Source organism: Phyllostomus hastatus, unplaced genomic scaffold, assembly GCF_019186645.2.
Source record: "Phyllostomus hastatus isolate PE091 unplaced genomic scaffold, TTU_PhHast_1.1 phas_contig_40, whole genome shotgun sequence".
NCBI classification, from domain to species: Eukaryota; Metazoa; Chordata; class Mammalia; order Chiroptera; family Phyllostomidae; genus Phyllostomus; species Phyllostomus hastatus.
In genome coordinates this window covers 24,656,460-24,662,459 of record NW_025333872.1, presented here as the reverse complement: position 1 = coordinate 24,662,459, position 6,000 = coordinate 24,656,460, and positions in this window count along the sequence as shown.

Below are 6,000 nucleotides of genomic sequence, written 5' to 3'. Positions count from 1 at the left end.
ATTGAATTTATTGGGGTGACAATAATAAAATTATATAGGTTTCAGGTCTATGATTCTATAATATATCATCTGTATATTGTATTGTTTGTTCATAATCCAAAGCCATTCCCCTTCTGTCACTATTTATCTTCTTTTCACCCTACTTTACCCCCCCCCCCCATCCCTCTGGTACTTACTGGTGTTCTTGCCTGTCTCCACTGGTTTTTTGTTTGTTTTTTATTTTTTTGTTTTTGCTTAATACCTTCACCTTTTTCAGCCAGAACCCCAACATCCCTCCCCTCTAATAGATGTCAGTGTGTTTTCTATATCTATGAGTCTGTTTCGATTTCATTTTTTAGTTTATTTTATTCGTTAGATTCCATACATAAGTTAAATCATAGAATATTTATCTTTTCCTCACTGGCTTATGTCACTTAGCATAATACTCTCCAAAGTCCATCCATGATGTTGCAAAAGATGAGATTTCCTTCTTTTTTATGGCTGAATCATATTCCACTGTGTAAATCGACCAGTTTTTTTGCTCTTGTTTTTTTAATCAACTCATCTATTGAAGGTGACTTGTGTTGCTTCCAAATATTAACTATTGAAAATAGCACTACAGTGAATGTATGAATGCATATGTGCTTTCGAATCTGTCTTTCAGGTTCCTTCTAATATATTCCCAGAAGTGGAATTGCTGGGCCGAAAGGCCATTCCATATTTACATTTCTGAGGAAATTCCATACTATTTTCTGGAGTGTCTGCACCAGTCTGCAATCTCACCAACAGTACACTAGGGTTCCCTTTTCTCCACATCTTACCAACACATGTTTGTTCATTTATTGATGATAACCATTCTGACAGGTGTGAGGTGATATTTCATTGTGGTTTTAATTTTCATTTCTCAGATGACTAGTGATGCTGAGCATCTTTTCATATGCCTATTGGCTATCTACTTGTTCTCGTTGTCTTATACATGGGTAGGGGGCAACTGGCATCTGGTGGCAGGAGGGAAGATATATTGCTAAGTATCTTTCAATGCACAGGACAGAGTCCTCTCTGTCTCTCTCTCTCTCTGTCTCTCTCTCTCTCTGTCTCTCTGTCTCTCTGTCTCTCTCTCTCTCTCTCTCTCTCACACACACACACACACACACACACACACACACACACACACACACCTGGCCCAAAATGTTAATCATGCCAAGGCTGATCAGAAAAGGATTTAAAATCACAATGTTTTTCTGGAAGAAGCTGAGTTTAAGAGGAGTAACATAAGATGTGGTATGGACAGTCAGGAAGCTATTGCAGTGTTATAAGCAAGAGGTACTTGTAACTTGGATTGAGTTTGCAAAATTTTAAAATTTTAGGATAATAGATTGTATACTGTTTCTGCTTGTGTACTTTATTATGGGTTTCTTGGCTCACCTTTTCGGCATAAGGCAGCAGCTTGGCCCACATGTTACCCAGATACTGCTAAATATCCTCCTTTAGCTTACTTAATTATTGGGCATGATGCATAGTTAGCTGCAGGATGAAGGTCATGCTTATTCTATCATTAAATTTGGCATTGTAGCAGTGGTGAGAGAGTAATGTATCCTAGTTTGTCCTGTGGACTCCAGCTCATTCTCAAGAGTTCTAGTTCACTTTTGATACAAGTGGGCACTCTCAATTAAAATTTTTAAATGACTGGACAAAATTAGAGTTCAGGAGCAATCAAGTTCCAACAGTCTTTAAGACACAATAAAGGTAAACCTTTGTAGTAGTGGTAAAATGAAGACAGAGATGTTTTCACAAAGACTGAAACAGCTTTAAATAAATCAATCCTAGATTGTATCAAGGTCGACTACTTTAGCCCAACTGGCTTCCAGTAAGGAAAGTAAATATTCTCTCAGAGGAAGATAGTAACAACAGAACTTCAGATGATCTTACAATTTTTAAATTTGTATTCGTTCATACGAATATTTCCTGGCACAACTTTTGTTCTTTTTTACATTTTATTTTTCTTCAAAAATGCTTCAATTATTTTTGAAAACTTATTTCATAAAAAATATAGAATAAACGTTTGATAGACTAGTTTATTTTAACTATTAATGGAATGCCATTACATTTCTATAGATCAATGTATAGTTATAAATTATATCAGAGATACATCAGTCTTTATAAGATTTTATCTGCTTGTACATGTGAATATTTTTTATATTCTCTCTGTCTCTCTGTATATGTATGTGTAGCCCATGCTTTTATAGACTCTCTCTAATTATATAAACTTTGCCATTGTGAAGAACATTTATTTTACATTTTGTAAGTACTTATTTTCTAGATTTTTAGTATTGCTGCTATATAAATATGATAGCAAACATTGTCAAGTTCTCATTTTTAGCAGGATGACAGAGAAGAAAATTATTTTAACATGTTAAACATGTGATAGATTCTCCCTGAAAACCCAGGGGCATATAGATTTTCACTTACACAGTAAATATGACTGAGAAAAAAGTGATTCTCAAACATGCAAATGGGACATTTTTTCCTAGAAGCTTTAGAGTTACAGAGACAAAAACCACAAATAATTACAAATTTAATTGAGTAAAATATAGTATCCAGACATGGACAGTAATATTGCACTTTACTCTTCACTAGTTAGACAACGTTTAATCTAACATATTTACATCTGAGCACCACAATTTAAATGAAGATTAATTATAAGATCACAGCAAGAAACACACAGAATTCTATTAAATGAAAAGTCATGCCTTTTTTTGTTTTGTTTATCTAATAGACAGCTAGAGTTTGCTAATGATATATGCTATCAGTTTATTGATTGGAAAAGTAATTAAAACAATAAGTTTATGATTTGATTGAGATATTTATGCTTACAAAGATAAAATTAAAAATAATAAAAATTATTGAGCTTAGAGTTATAAACTAAAGAATTCATAAAATTCTTTAAATATCTAGGGTAATGTTAGTTAGTTAGTTAGTTAGAAAAAATACAATTCTGAAATCAGTAAAATTATTAGGAGGTTGTTATAAGAAGGACCTGAAGCTATGCATATAAAATAATTGTGTTTTTCTAAAAACTAGAGTTATTCAACACATTCTTTAGTTGGTAAAATGCATGTCATAGAGATTAAACACCTTTTAGAGATTAAACACAGACTGAGTTTGTACAGATTATGATTGTACTCTATAATAGTGTTTGGCAGCTACAAGTATTAGGAAGATTCTTTAGATTTAAACTGTGATTTGAGATTTTATTTTTACATTATCATTATCCTTAATCAAATCTAATGAAGACTCAGATTTAGATATCATTATTCTAAATGATATCTAAATTCCAAATAAAACATTCTATGTTTTTCAACTATTAAAGAAAATATAGAAAATACTCTTCTTTTAGCTATTGTTGTATGAAAATACCTAAATCAGTGTCTTAATAAACAAATGTTAATTTAGCTATGATTCTTTCTGAGCCAGGTTTGGCTGATATCTGAAAGGTTCATTGGTGACCTGCAGTCAGCTGGTAGGTTCGCATGGAGGTGACTGGTCTGGACTGACCCCACTCACATATAGAGTACTATATATTACTGCACTGTCTGGTGAGACAAGGACCACTGGGCCACACATCTCTCATCTTCCACCAAGAAAATCTTTGGGCCTATTCACATAATAGTGGCAGATTTCCAAAAGAAAGAAGGGAATCCTGTTAAACCTTGAGAGTCCTAGTTTCAGACTTCATATATAGTAACTTATGCTGCACTGTATTGCTAAAAGCCAGTCAAGGATAATCTGTAGTCAAGGAGGTTGAGTAGACTCTATCTTATCATTGAACATCATATTGCAAAGGGAATAACACCAAAAAAGGTAAATATCTGTAGGTATTTCAACCAGTCATCAAAAAAGTGAGAATACCCAAAAGCACATGTGAACTTAATATACTGAATATAGTACACCTGTTGTCTCTGTCTTAAAGAGATTGGCTTTAATGTTTTGTCATAATTTTATGATTCACACTGACTTCTATAGTCACTGGGATGCTTACTTATCCCCTATGCCATAAAAAATAATGGATTATCCTAAATATGACCTGATTAATGTAACTCTGTCTCTTGTTGGATTCAGTGCTTGGAAATAAATTGACAAAGAATTGTAAAACTTCATCTGAAATCGTCCATGAGGAGAAATTTAAATCATCATGAAAAGAAACGTCTCAGTGGTTCTATCTATAGTGTGACAAGATTCAAAAGATCTTTACCTTTATTCTTGGGAGAGAAAAGTTGAACAATTATAAGATTGAATTCATTGCTATTCTATTACTATGTTTTCTGATACTGATGTGAGGCTTGAGTAAATATTGCAAAAATAAAATGTATCAAAATGTAAGCTCTAAACCTAATAATTAATGCTGTTGAAAATAGAAAATTTCTGTATAGGGAAGATTTAATATGCACATGGGGATTACTTATTTTCTCCAACATGACCTGTGTTTCTAAAATGCATTACTCTATGTGTTGCTATGTGTTGCCAGGAAGTACAGAACTATGAATCATGCTCAGTTGTAGTAACTTTTTATTTTATCAAATATTTTCTGATATATTCAATGTTCTCAGCCTAAGCACTTTTTACCTGAGCCAAACTTTTATCTCTATTTTATTGAACCTATTTTTATTTTTGATTTAATTTATTCAAATCATATCTGAAGATAGTGAATGAACTAAAATATCAGAGAAAAATAATTATAAATTTCTGTCACAATTTTTTCTGTTCATCTATTTGGACATAATTACTACAGAAACTTTTGTTAGAGATAATGAAGCAAGTAATATATTTTCAGTGAGAAATACTCCCAGATTTAGATTGTAAAAACTAATTGCCTTAGGCAGGGTCTTAACCCCAATTACTTCAATTAGGTGTTTCATGGAATTCATTATACTCAATTAATATTTGTTAAATTTATTCAGTATTCTTAACACTTTTATGAGTGCAATAAAGACTCATAAAGTGAACTAAAAACTTTCATTATTGAAAGTTGAATTTGAAAGATAGCTAGCTTTTCAGTTTTGGTATTGACTAATCAATATTTTATAGGTCCAATTTTTAACTTACATGATTCTATCTTGTATAAACGAATAGTTGTTCATAAATGGATTCTAAACCACTCTCCCCAAAATCATATTATCTGTCTCCAGATTGGCTAGTACTCAAAGTTTCCCCCTATTTGCTTCTCATATGACTTCTGGCCACATCCAGACACCTGAGCTTGCCTATCATTGTGCTTTGCCATACTTCTGAAATAGAAATTTGGACGGGTACTTTGAAATAAAAAAAGTTTCCTCAAAAACCAATTTATATCTTTGTAAACAACTACATCCAGTGATTTTCCTAAGATTTTATTAATTGTGTTTTGTAAGCAAAATGTATGATGTACACTGTTAGATGAAACTAAATCATAAGAAGACACACTGGAAGTTACTTTTGTAGGGATGAAAATTATTTCATAATTTTACACAGAAAGAAGCTGAAAATCAGTAAAGTTAAATAACTATTTCAAGTACAAGAATTATTAGTGGAAGAGTTACTAGTTCTGGACACTGTAATCCCAAGATTTCTCCTACATAATTCTGAGAGAAGTTACCAAGTATTGGCTTTCCAAAGGGCATTCACTTAAATATATTTACTTGATTTCTGATCTATAATTTACTGACCTAAAATGGAAGTCAGCTGTATTTTAGGACAATAGGACCAACTAATTATCAGAATCCTTGACTAACATAGCTGAATTTGTCAGAACTTCTCTTGTGAAAATCAAGTAATAAGGGGTAGAGTATTAATACCAAGTTGGTAAGACTGTCAATACTACAAAGACTGCCAGACTGTATCTCTGATGCAATAAAGAAAATAGAATGGATATATAACTTATTGACACAGCCATATCTTGAATTTGTGTTTGTAAAATACATATCATAAACTGAAAGTTTGTTTTCTTTTATTTTACTATGCACTGATAATAACTTTTTGATTTAT